At 44.4% G+C, this 14,338-nt stretch overlaps 1 protein-coding gene across 1 annotated transcript in view; it reads right to left on the reverse strand.

Moving 5' to 3' along the window:
- SCAP (SREBF chaperone) overlaps window positions 1-13,187 on the reverse strand; it is a 71,276-nt gene extending 58,089 nt beyond the window's left edge. The window contains exon 1 of the mRNA XM_059160748.1: window positions 13,055-13,187. The gene's annotated coding sequence lies outside the window, so the exon portion shown is untranslated. The remainder of the gene's footprint in view (window positions 1-13,054) is intronic.
- Window positions 13,188-14,338: the final 1,151 nt, after the last annotated feature.

Here is a 14,338-nt window from a genome sequence, read left to right on the forward strand (position 1 = left end):
CATTGGGAACACATTAGAGTAATTCCCATCAGATTCAAAGACCAAACAAGCCTGTGCACTTCATCACCACCATTTACTAGTGCTGTGGAGGTGCCAGTGATCACAATTAGGCGATGGGAAGAAAACACAGGCATGCAACTAGAAAAGAATAAAATGATCATTATTTGTGGAGTATATTCTAATATAGAGAATCAGCTGAAAACCTTTACCTTTCACTACTGGCAGGTAGTGAAAATTAACATACAGAAATCCATGCCTTCACATACATCAACAAGAAGGTAGAAGATAAAATACTTTGACAACACTAAAAACAAAAAAAGCTCTGGGAATAAACTTAACAAGAAATGCCAAGAAATCTCTCAAACTCAGAGGGACATGAAAGAAGACTCAAAGAAAAAGGCATACAGTCTTAGTGGGGAAGACTCATCACCTAAATATCACTCATCCTACATTAACCTAAAAATGTAACACAGTGCCAAGAAAAACAAAAAGGATTTTTTTTTTGAAACAGATTTATCTTAGGGTTCATACAGAAAAACAAACATAGCCAGGAAAGTTCTGAAAATTAAAGGCAATGAATGATAATTAACTTTACCAAATATCAAAACATGCTCTAGAGACAGAGTAATTAAAACAATGTGTACCCAAACATAAACACACAGATTAATGTGTAGAACAGAAAGTCCACAAATAGACCCAAATTCATTCAACATGTGGCAAAGTAGATCACATACAGTAAAGGACATTTGACCAATGGGAGGAAAGATGGATTACTCATTACAAGGTGTTGCAACAAATGGGTGGCCATTTGGGAAAAAATTAAATTGGAGCTTCTCAACTCTTCTGTTCAGGGGTGTTCTTTGCATGATGCAGACAAACACACAGAGAGCTCTTTTCTTTGTGATAATTTGTTGTCAATACATAGAGTTTTCTCATTGTCTTTCACAATCGGATAATAGTCCACAGTCAGGATGTGCTTTTCTTTAGCCAGAGCTCTCCTGACAGACATACAAGGTGTCTTCTCAAATTCCAAATGGATAAAAGATATAAAGGAAAATAATGAAATTTAAAAAGTACTTTAAGAAACTACAGGGTAATTTTTCATACTCTTCTACTAGGGAAGCTCTTTCTAGGTATGACAAAGAACCCAGAAGCCTTAAAAGTCCAATGAATATGACCCAATAAAGAACTAATTTTTTTTCATGACAAAACCATCCTAAATAAAAAGAAATAACAATCTGGAAAAATATAACCACAATTTTTATCACCAACAAAGTGCTAAGTTTCTTCATAAATGAAAGATTTTTACAAAATCAATGTTAAAAACACCAAAGCCCAAAGGAAAAATGGGCAAAGGAAATGGAAATGGTCCCTCAATCTTAGAGCAAAGGGAGAGCTACAAATTAAAACTACCCCGATATGAACATTCACTCTATTACTCTTTTAACTTTTCTATAGGGAAAATTGAGTTTTGGGAAAAAAAAATATACACAAAGAAACAATTTTTTCACCTATCAAACAGGTAAATACCGAACCATGCGCTCTCCCGGTGCTGGTGAGGTGTGCAGAAATAGGCACAGCCACATACAGCTAAGGAGCACACAGGCACCGAGCCTCTAATGGAGGCTGATCAGGTAAGAGCTAACAATTTTACAAAAGCACATACTCACTAACACAGCAATGCCGCTCCTGGTTAAGTGACCAGGCAGATGTACTTGGCCATGCATCAAAGGATGCTATATATAGAAGGCAACTCAGTGTTTCTAAACTAGCAAAATTTACAACACCTTGTATGTCTGTCAGGAGAGCTCTGGCTAAAGAAAAGCACATCCTGACTGTGGACTATTATCCAATTGTGAAAGACAATGAGAAAACTCTTATGTATTGACAACAAATTATCACAAAGAGACAAAAAAGTGAGGGACATAGTGTGCTACTTTCATGTAAAAGAAAAGAGCTCTCTGTGTGTTTGTCTGCATCATGCAAAGAACACCCCTGAACAGATACTAGAGAACTGGTAACACTGGCTGCCTCTAGGGAGAGGATGGGGGCCAGGGGCAAAATGGAAGGGAAGCTTTCCCATGTATACTGTTGTTCCTTTTGAATTTTCTGCCATGTGAATCTATTACTGCAGCGAAAAGCTGAAATTAACAATATTGAACGCTTCCCTGTGGAAGCAGTGGCCTCCGTCTCTGAGCTTCCGTAACTGTGTATTTCCATTATGCCTGCGTTCATTCTCTTTCAGCCTCCTCTGATTGATTGTGGCTTCTTCAGGAAGAAGGTCACTGCTGAATCACTTTTGTGTTCCCTAGAGCACCCAGCACCTCACCTGGTGCCGAGCGGAAAGTCACTGCAGGTCTGTTCACTGGGTTAAACTAGTCCACTGTTGCTAACAGTTCACCCTTGGGGAAAAGAAGCTTTTCCTGAAAGTTGCTTTGTAAAGTAGACCGATGATTAGGACACGAAATTCTGCTTCTGTAAGCATCAAAATTAGGCAAATAGCCAGAAGAATGCTCAGCAGAGTAAGTTAAAAGTACTGAAAAGAGAAATAAGTTTCAGTTCATGAATGAAAGCTGATTTCAGAGAACGTGAAGCGTGAAAATACATATATTCAAGAGAATGATTACTGCCACATTTAGAATAATAATTGGGGGCACCTGGGTGGCTCAGTCAGTTAAGTCAAAGTCCGTTAAGTCGAAGGCATCTGCCTTCTACTGGGGCATAACCTGGGAGTCCTAGGATTGAGCCCTCCCCACCCACCCCCCATTCCCCCTGCCCCTGTCACAACCCAGTCAGGGTCCCTGCTCCGTGGGGAGCCTGCTTCTCCCTCTACCTGCAGCTCCCCCTGCTCGTGCTTTCTCTCACACATGCGCTGTTTCTTTCTGTCAAATAAATAAATAAAACCTTAAAAAAAAAATCATTGGGATGGCACAGCAACACCCAGATTGAAGGAAAGACAAAATTGTATTAACAAGTAACCAAATACATGATGCTGCCCCTCTTCACAACTGGACATCAACAAATACATTAAAGATTTTCTTCCATAATGCCAGCTACCTACATTCTTATTCCCTCTTGAACTGGTCAGGAATGACTAACAAAGAGACTGAACTGACCCTTGCCAAGAATATGGGAAAAGAATTTTTTTTAAAGCTAGAAACAGGGGTGTCTGGGTGGCTCAGTCAGTTAAGTGTCCAACTGTTGACTTCAGCTCAGGTCATGTATCGCTTCTCGGCCTTTTGGCTAAGATCAAGTGCAGCTCAGGTCATGTTCTCAGGGTTGTGAGATCGAGCCCCACAGCAGGCTCTGTGCTCAGCGGGCAGTCTGCTTGAGATTTTCTCTCTCCCTCCCTCTGTCTCACCCCCAGTTGCCTTCTCTCTCTCTAAAATAAATAAATAAATCTTAAAAAATAAAATAAAGGCAGAAACAACTCAAGAGCCCAGTGGGGCAGCCCTGTCATTTCACAAGACCTCTGGCCCAGGCAGAAGGTACCTCAGTCTCGGTCCTGGCAGGTGCTGGGACCAGCCACCTGCTCCCAGCTACACATGGGCAGCCACATCCACATCCACACAGGATGGAGGCCCCTTGCCTGGTTTCCTGACAAATGTGTGGCATGCTGGAGAGCACCATCATTCTTAATAGCTTACCCCAAAGTGGGGGTGTGATGAGTCTCTTTCTTATTATGGTTTCAAGAGCTTTTCATACAAATGCCGCATGGAAAATGGTTCCATTCCCAACACAGATCTGCAAAAGCAGTTTGTGAGGGAAAGAACTGCAAAGAAGAGACCAAAGATGAGGTTCTCCTGGAGCCCTTCTCCTTGACACAATCTTCTGAACAAATGGTGCTGGGAACACTGAATAGCTACTATACAAAACAGTTAAATTGAACCCTTAGATCACATACATAAATTCGAAATGCATCAAAGGCCTAAACAAAGAGCTAAAACTACAAAACTCTTTTTTATGTATTTGAGAGAGAGAGAGAGAGAGAGAACAAGAGAGAATGCAGAGCAGGGAGAGGAGAGGGAGAAGCAAACTTCCCGCTGAGCAGTGAGCCCCATGCAGGGCTCGACCCCAGGACCCCAGAATCATGACCTGAGCCAAAAACACATGCTTTTTTTCCCCCCCAAAAACAGATGCTTAACAAACTGAGCCACCCAAGTGCCCCTAAAACTATAAAACTCTTAAAAGAAAGTAGAGAAAAAGCATCATGATGTTGGATTTAAAAAGGATTTCTTACATATGACACCAAAAACACAGGCAAAAAACCCCCAAAAAACAAACAAACAAAAAAAAAAAACCAGACAAACCAGATCTCAAACAATGAATAATTTTTGTGCAACAAAGGAAACTTTCAACAGAGTGAAAAGACAACCCACAGAATGGGAAAAAGTATTTGCATATCACATCTAATAAGGAATTAATACCCAGAGTAAAAAACTCTTACATCTTGGCAGCAGAAAAACACATAACCCTATTCAAAAATGGGCAAAGGACTTGAACAGACATTTCTCTAGAGAAGATATACAGATGGCCAAGAGGCACATAAAGAGATGCCCAACATCACTAATCATTAGGGAAATGCAAATTAAAGCCTTAATGAGATACCACTTCACACCTACTTGAATGGCTCTTATTAAAAAAATTAAAAACAAACAAATGAAAATGGGAAATGAGTGTTGGTATGGATGTGGAGCAACTGGGAACACTTGGGCATTACTGACAGAATATAAAATGGGACAGCTGCTGTAGGAAATAGTTTGGCAGTTCCTCAAAAAGTGAAACATAGAAATTCCAGCAATTCCTCCCCGGGGTATATAGCCAAAGAATTGAAAGTAGGGATTTGAACAGATATCTGTACACTCATGCTTATAACAACATTATTCACAATAGGCAAAAGATAGAAATAATCCAAGTGTTCACGGACAGATGAAGAGCTAAATGAAATGTGGACACACATACAACAGAATATTATTTGGCCTGAAAAAGGAATGAAATTCTGATACATGCTTCAACACGGTGTTGGGGCACCTGTGGATCAGCGCGGTAAAGCCACTGCCTTAGGCTTGGCTCATGGTCCCAGAGTCCTGGAATCAAGCCCCACATCTGGCTCTCTGCTCAGCAGGGAGCCTGCTTCCCCTCCTCTCTGCCTGCCTCTCTATTTGTGATCTCTGTCTGTCAAATTAAAAAAAAAAAAAAAAAAAAAAAAAAAAGAAAAACAAACTTTAACACCGGGCAAAGGTTGCCTGGCTGGCTCAGTAGGTACAGCATGGAAGTCTTGATTGCAGGGTCATGATGAGTTCGAGCTACACACTGGGTGCACAGATTACTTAAAAAAAAAAAAAAAGGCAAAAGCTTCCATAACATTGGATTTGGCAATGATTTCTTGGATAAGACACCAAGAACAGGGTTGCCTGGATGGCTCAGTCATTAAGTATCTGCCTTCAGCTCAGGTCATGATCCCAGGGTCCTGGGATGGAGACCCCCATCAGGCTCCCTGTTCAGCAGGGAGCCTGCTTCTACCTCTCCTGCTCCCCCTGCTTGTGTTCCCTCTTTCACTGTTTCTCTGTGAAATAAATAAATAAAATATTTTTTTTAAAGTAACTTTTTTTTTAGATTTTATCTATTTATTTGAGAGAGAGACAGTGAGAGAGAGCGTGAGCGAGGAGAAGGTAAGAGAGAGAATCAGACTCTCCATGGAGCTGGAAGCCCAATGCGGGACTCCATCCCGGGACTCCAGGGTCATGACCTGAGCTGAAGGCAGTCGTCCAACCAACTGAGCCACCCAGGGGCCCAATAAATAAAATCTTAAAGAAAAAAAAAAAAAAAAAGACACCAAGAACACAGGCAACAAAAGAAAAAAAAATTGGACTTCATAAAAAAATTTTAAATTGTGTGCATCAAAAGACACTATCAACAGAGTAAAAAGGCAGTACACAGAAAATATTTACAAATCAAGTATCTGATAAAGAGATTACTATCCAGGGATGCTTGAGTGGCTTAGTGGGGTAAAGCCTCTGCCTTTGACTCAGGTCATGATCCCGGGGTCCTGGGACCAAGCCCTGCATTGGGCTCTCTGCTCAGCGGGGAGCCTGATTCCCCCCTCTCTCTCTGTGCCTACTTGTGATCTCTGACTGCCAAATAAATAAATAAAATCTTTTAAAAAAAAGAGAGAGAGAGATTACTATCCAGCATACATAGAGAACTCCTAAAACTCAACAACAACAAAAAACAATCTGATGTAAAACTGGGCAAAGGACTTGAATAAACAGTTCTCCAAAGATACACCAATGACTAACAAGCACACGAAAGATGCTCAACATCACCACCCATTAGGGAAATGCAAATCAAAACTATAATGAGATACTATCTCAAACCCACTTGGATGGTTACTATAAAAAACAGAACAAACAGGAGTACCTGGGTGGCTCAGTTGTTAAGCGCCTGCTTTGGGCTCAGATCATGATCCCAGGATTCTGGGATCAAGCCCAGCATCAGGTTCCCTGCTCAGTGGAAAGCCTGTTTCTCTCTCCCACTTCCCCTGCTTGTGTTCCCTCTCTTGCTGTGTGTGTGTCTCTCTCTCAAATAAATAACTAGTCTGAAAAAATAAAAAGGAAGGAAATTTTAATACATGCTACAGCATGAATGAACCATGAGAACATCATGCTAAATGAAACACACCAGTCACGAAAAGACAAATACTGTATGATTCCACCCACGTGGAATTAGATTAGAAAAAAATCATAGATAGGAAGTAGAACGGGCGGTTGCCAGGGGCAGGGGGAAGGAGAGAATGGGGAGTTAATGTTAAATGGGTATGGAGTTTCAGTGTTGCAAGATTAAAAGAGAAATGGAGAAGGATGGTTGTGATGGTTGTACGTTATGTGTGCATTTAATACCATTCAACTGCACAGTTAAAATGATTAACACGGTAAGTTTTATGTGTATTTACCACAACAGAAAAATTAAACTACAATAACAAAGAATGAGTACACAGGAGGGGGCGGGGGATAGGGCTAGGAGGAATTCAAAAGTATTAAGAAAAAAGGAAATAGGGTGGGAACACATTTGGTTACAATACAATGACAGTAATCTTTAGAACTGGGATAAAATGTGTTCTATATTTTGTGGCAAAATCTTAAAGAGCAAAATAACTAGCCATTAAGCAGAACATTATAAGCCAGAAATAATTTTATACAGAAACCACAAGCCATACAAACAGGACTCTGAGCTCCCTAATAGCCAACACAAAGAAGGAAACATTACTGACACAGTTCACCATACACTTTAAAAAATCAAACCAGTAGCTTAAATGAGGCACAGTCACTCCAGGCACTGAACATGAAGAAATTTCTTTTTTTTTTTTTTTTTTTAAAGATTTTATTTATTTATTTGACAGAGAGAAATCACAAGTAGGCAGAGAGGCAGGTAGAGAGGAAGGGAAGCAGGCTCCCTGCTGAGCAGAGAGCCCGATACGGGACTCAATCCCAGGACTCTAAGATCATGACCTGAGCCGAAGGCAGTGGGTTAACCCACTGAGCCACCCAGGCGCCCCCATGAAGAAATTTCTAATTGGCCTCACAGGTTTTCTTGGGGAGTTCTCAGATCTCAATGCAAGCTGGCGGGGCCATGCCAAGTCAGTTTACTAAAAAGCTGGAAGAGGGACTAGAATTACGCTGCTTCTTAATGATCTGGCTTCACTCAAAGACAAAACATTGCCTGGCACGTAAGCATTAAAACACCTTCCAGGGGCACCTGGGTGGCTCTGAATCAGGCGACTGCTTTCAGCTCAGGTCATGATCCTAGAGTCTCAGGATAGCATTGGGCTCCCTGCTCAGCAGGGAGTCCGCTTCTCCCTTTGATCCTCCCCACTCTGGTGCTCGTGCTCTCTCTCAAATAAATAAATAAATAAAAATCTTAAAACAACAGCAACAACAACAAAAAAAAAACCTACCTCCCAGCACAGTCTAATGAATGTTCTTTCTCTCAGTTGAGCTTCGGATGGCACTTGGGAGAAGAATTCAAGATTATCTTTCCTGACAGGAATAGGAGATGCAACATTCTCTGTTGTTTGCTAATGGCAGGTCTTGCAGTCACTGTTGCAGGGATGACAAATTAGAATGCATATCCAAACCCAACGAAGGCTCAGGCTGGCAGAAGGGACCTAATCACCCACGGAGATGAGATGGCATCCACGTGAGGTGGCAGGGAAGAAGGGCTGGGCAGGCCAGCTCGGGGAAGGCCATGAGGGCAGGGGGACACTGAAGACTGCTGAAGAGGACCACGACCAGAGACCTTCCCAGCGATACTGCGGTCTTCTGAAAGGTGCAACCCAGGCCCCCAGCCAAACACAGCAAGCTGCTCAAAGGATCAAGTTAACTGGGGAACACAGAAATAAATGAGATTTTTAAGTTAAAAAAAAAAAATGTTGTAGGATAGTGTTTTACAGAAAAAGAGGTTCACATATAACATGGATACAGAGGGATGAATCGGATACAAAACAGTATGATCTCATTATAAAGACAGAGAACAAGAGAATGAGTGAGAGTGAAGCCTGCTAGTGGTCACCACCGGGATTACAAAATTTGTGCATGTGCACACCTGCGTACTAATTGTTCTTCAACACGGACAACTTGTATTAAAAAAACAAAAAAACAAAAAAACCTCTAACTCAAGAAATTTAGAAATACAGTATGCAGTAAAAAGTATAAACAGCAGTATCACTGAGAATGAAATCTTAATTATGACATCATCTAAAAATAAGGGGAACTGTCTAAAAACAAGAGCAGTTATGTACTTGGCAAAACTATAATATATGACTGACTGATGCTGCTGGGATTCAGTGTGAAACACATCAGCACTGGCATTGTGCTCTGGTTTTAGGTGTGCCTGTATGGAGCCGTGGCTCTCAAAGTATGGTTCCAAAGACCGGCAGCAGCTGCCTGAGAACTTGCTTGAAATTCAAATTCTAAGGCCTATCTCTGACCTACAGAGTCAGAGACTCTAGCGAAATAGGATTAAAACAAGGTGATTCTAATTCACACAAAAGTCTGAGAACCACTGGTATGAATAATGCCTCACCTGTCTAGCGAGGGGAATGTATTTTCTTGCTCAAATCCCTTTCTGTTATTTTAACCTGAACTCCTGAACAAACACTAATCTATTCAATTGTGAAATTAACTGGAAGAGAATTTAAAGATTTTTTTAAGTTAGGCAGAATTCTGGAATTGCTTATTTTGATACAAGTTACCAATCACTGCAGCTGAGTGACCTGAAGAAACTCAAATCTCATTTGTAAGTGGTAAGGAATCAACATTTGGAATTTTAATGTATCTAAATATCATCTAAGATTTGCAAATACTCTGAAGTTAACAGCACAAATGTGACTAGTACAACTGCCACATTTATGTTAACTGATTATTTTAGTCTCTCTTATTTCTCACATTAACAAGTTTAAAATAGAGGTTCGACAAAATTTTAATTTCTAAAGGGTTGTATCAGTCACTATAGCTCCAAACTTAACACTGCTACTACATTTGAGACATAAAGCCTATTAAAATACCAGATCCTCTTTCACAAAATTGTGACTGCAATTTTTAAAATAATTTATAACTGGTTATTAATATGAAATACCATTCTTGGGGCACCTGGGTTGCTCAGTCGGTTAAGCATCTGCCTTCCACTCAGGTCATGATATCAGGGTCCTAGGACTGAGCCCTACATCTGGCCCAGTGGGGAATCTGCTTCCCCCTTTGCCCCTCCCCTCCTCATGCAGGTGCTCTGTCTATGAAATAAATTTTTAAAAATGTTTTTAAAAAATACGAAATACTCCTCTCTCTAATTATGTGAAATTATAGTGAACTTCACTAAACTTCCTAATAAGGAACAAATGGTTAGCTCAACACCTTACATGTTTGATACAAATGTTAAATATCAAGTCAGTGGTTTCCAAATTTTTTTTAATTTAAACCCCCCAAAAGAACTTGAGTATACGTCCCAATATATGTATATTCGTATATGCGCATGTACTACTATAATATACAGTGTACCTTATAAAATAACCTAATAAAAATTAAGTAAAGCTAAAACAAACACAAAGATCAGTTTGATTTTTTTCCCCTGAGACCTCCAAGCGCCCTTGCTGCATGGACACGCCTCATCTCTGGACTCCACGGTAAAGCTTGCGTATGGCCCAGCAACCCCACAAGCATGCTCGGGCAGTACCCCCGACCCCTGAAGCGGAAGCTGTCAAATGCAGCCCCCAAACTGCTATCCTTCCTGCTGAGTCCCACATCTCTGACCTGAGTCTGTGATGCTAGCTAGCTCCTTCCTTCCACCCCATCACTGTACTCTGCCGCCACAAGAGCATAAAAGCATGGACTCTGTTGTCAAACAAACCTGGGTTTGCACCTGGGCGCTGCCTCTAACTCAAGCAGTGACCCAGGACCCATCAGATAACATCTGTAAAAACTCAGCACTAAAAGGGGGGGGGGGTAGTAATAGTATCTCACCTGGTTACTATAATGATTAAGTAAGATAAGCTATTATTAGAGCACCTAGCACAGTACCTAGACAGCACAGGTGTTCAATAAATATTTTTTACTCAATTACTACTGGGGGGGGGGGGGAGTCACGTGGACTTTGTTTCATCAGCCAACTCCGGAAGGAAGCAAGTTACAGTGGAAGTAGCTCAGGCAGTAGAGTCTGGCAGATCTGGTTTGAAGACCTGATCCACGACTTACAAGCTGGGTGACCCTGGAAACCCAGATTCACTCTAAGGAGCGGTCTTCTTATCTGTTCAAATGGAAGTGATGACATAAGCCGTATACAAAGTACCTGTTGGAGCCAATATAACTAACCCAGGCCACAGCAAACGGCTATCAACGGTGAGAGTAAGAGTAATTGAACAGCACATAAACCTACATGTCATTCCTTGGGACACATTCATGTGTGTGGCTAGATAACTAAGAGAGTAAGCATTCCTAAGTCTGCCACCAAACATTAATACGTGCATAAGTACTGAATCCCACAAGCATGGTTGCACCCCAACTGGACAGTTTACTTGCTCATATACGACCTCGACAATTCAGCATCTTTCTGCCTCCATCGTTCAGTCATAAACTAGGAGTAGACTTTACATCCACCTAACAGTCAACTGGTCTGGGTGATGGGGATGGAAGGCAAACCAATGATTATAAAGCACATGGAGACCTCAGGAGAGGTGGTTTTTGCACAACAGCAAAAGAAAAGAGAGAGCTCTCAAACACCAGATTAGTTCACAATAAATGAGAATTTTTTAAAAGATTTTATTTATTTGACAAACAGAGATCACAAGTAGGCAGAGAAAGAGAGAGGAGGAAGCAGGCTCCCCACTAAGCAGAGAGCCTGATGCGGGGCTCAAACCCAGGACCCTGGGATCACGACCGGAGCCAAAGGCAGAGGCTTTAACTCACTGAGCCACCCACGCACCCCAATGAGAATTCTTTCAATCTGAGACTCAAACAAGGACTATGAATACACACACACACATACATATATTTTGTTTTTTTACATGATGTGCCTACTGGGAATGCTGCAAATGTGTAAAAAACTAAAACCCAAACTATATTAACATACACTTAAAAAGGTACAGGTCATAGGGGCCCAGGTGCCTGAGTCAGTTGAGCTGCTGACTCTTGTTATCAGCTGGGGTTTTGATCTCAGGGTCAAGAGTTCAAGACCCCTGCCCCCCGCCCCACCAGGGCTTCACCTGGAGCCATCTTAAAAAAAAAAATACAGGTCAGATGGTAACTACTCTTATGGTGAGCATAATGTACAGGCAGTTGAATCACTGTGTCATCCAGAAATAATGTAACACTGGAGTGTAACAACTACACTCCAAAAAATTATTTTTTTAAATAGCACCATAAGGGCACCTGGGTGGCTCAGTGGGTTAAGCCTCTGCCTTCCGCTCAGGTCATGATCTCGGAGTCCTGGGATGGAGCCCCGCATGGGACTCTCTGCTCAGCGGGGCCCTGCTTTCCCCTCTCCCTCTGCCTGCCTTTCTGCCTACTTGTAATCTCTGTCTGTCAAATAAATAAATAAAATCTTTTTTTAAAGAAACAGCACCGTAGAAAAGGAATAAAAAAGGAAAAGAAGTTCATCGGTTAAGCATCCCTCAGGAACACTACCCAGACATTCTTGACCCCAGCATGATATCCTGAGACCGCAGCACACCAATAAGACACCCTATAACCAAACTCCAAAAGAGATCTGGTCCAATACAAGAAACACATACAAGACTAACATCATTAAGGAAACCTTTCCTGGGTTTTCTTCACAAGAATTGTTACAAAATCCCCAGAAAGAGTTTAACCCCGCAGCTCTGTTACCATTGAAGGTGGGCCAGCAAGTAGCCACAAGGAAGGGGAACTCCTGCCAGAGCCCCCGCGGGGACCCTCCGCTCCCTCCAGACGACAGCATTTCCACCTGTGCAACTTTCTGCACTTCAAACGGCCCAGGCTCCCTGCACTCGTGCCACCGTGACATTATAATCCCGTATGATATACCGAGGTAATAAACAAGGCACGAGTAACGTGAGTGAGCAAAGTTTGGGCTTGGGCAAAACTAGAAGCCAAGCAAAACCCAGCAAAGGAGCTACGTGTTGCCTCAAAACCAGACAGCCCCAAAAAGAGGCAGAGTGGACAGCAAGCTCTCCCCCGCACTCTGGAAAACCCCGACAGCTCCGAAGCAGGTTCTAGAAGCGGCGGCTTCCCGGGGACGGCGGGCCAGGGGCCGCCACGGCGCGACCCCCTCAACCGGCAGTGGTCACCCGGAGCCAGAAGCTGGGTGGGGACACGAGAGCGCGGGCGGGGACCCGGTGCGGGTGGGGACGCGGCGGCCCGGCCCCCTCTCTGGGCTGCGGTCTCCCGGCCCGCACGGCTGCTGGACAGCGCCCACGCCCGCGCGCCCGAGTTCCCAGAGGCCCCCACCCCCCAACCTCCCGGGACCGCGAGGCCGGAGGCCCGAACCCCGGGCCCCGGGACAGGCGCCGTGGGGACACGCGCGGCAGTACCTGTGGCGGCAGCAGCTCCCGGGCGGCGGCGGTGGCGGCCGCGGTGGCGGCGGCAGCGGCGGGGGCGGGGCGCGGCGTGCGCGCTCCCGGCCCGCGGTCCGGTACGTGGTACCCGCCCTCTCTCTCCCGGCCGCCGGGCGCCCGCGCAGCTCTCCGCCCCTTCACCTCTCACCTCCTACCTTTCCCCTCCCGCCCTCACCGCCCCCCGCACGTGCTCCAGCGGCGCGCACATGCGTAGTCGAGCCCCTCCCGCGGCTCCCGCTCGCCCCCTGGCGGACGCCTGCCGCGCCACCCGGAGGGAGGGAGAGGTGGCGGTACTGGTCCGGGCGGGGCGGGGCGGGGCGGGGATTGAAGATGGGGCAGGGCCCTGAGCCCGCACCAGGACTCGACCGCTGTGACAGCACCTTCCGAGGATTACCAAGAACGTGCCCAAGATGCCTAGGTCCCCGCTTAAAACAGCAAAAAATTAAAGACAACAGTACAGATGCACAACAAATACAGGTGGGTCGAATAAATTCAGTCCATAAAACGAATTTCCCTACAGCCTTTTTAAAAGACAAGTCTTATGAATACTTACTGATGTTGAAACCTGTTCCTGAAAGAGATTCAAAATGAACTGTGAAGTACGATATCATTTTTATGGAAAGTCAACCACGGAGAAGGAAGGGTCTAGGTGCTGCAGCTGTGTAGTGAGTGGATATGTCTGGGTGGCAGATTTAGGGTGTTGGGTTTTTCCATCCGCCAATGGGCATTTAACCATTTCACACGGACCGTGTCTTTGTTGGAATCGCATAGCTGCGTCCACTGAGTGTTTAGTATATGCCGGGGGCTGACCTGTCCGCTCATCTGAGCGTCCCGAAAACCCCGAGGGAGGTCTCCTTACTGGGTCTCATATAAGGGGAACGTTGGGGGCTTCGTCTCCTGTGGGGACACGAGTCCCGGCCCGCCCAGTGCTGGCCAAGCCGGGATGCTGCGCACTGACTGCCCGAGGCCGCAAGCGGGGACCTGGATCGCATTCACCTCGCCCTCTCAGAACCGGGTCTAGAGCGTCAGAGATCAGCCCCGCCCCCAACCCTGCGGCCCTGGGCACGCTCAGCTCAGCCGCACCCACCCGAGGCAGACCCTGCTCCTGCCCTCAGAGGCAACAGCTCTGGGATGGTATAAGGTATAGATGTAGTCACAATGCAAAGTGGGACTCAGAAGCAGCTCTTGTGCCGGCCCAGGCCGCTGACCCCTTCCAAGCCTTCTTTCAAAGAGTCATATCCCCTCCCTCACACCCATTCA

Source organism: Mustela lutreola, chromosome 2, assembly GCF_030435805.1.
Source record: "Mustela lutreola isolate mMusLut2 chromosome 2, mMusLut2.pri, whole genome shotgun sequence".
Lineage (NCBI taxonomy): Eukaryota > Metazoa > Chordata > Mammalia > Carnivora > Mustelidae > Mustela > Mustela lutreola.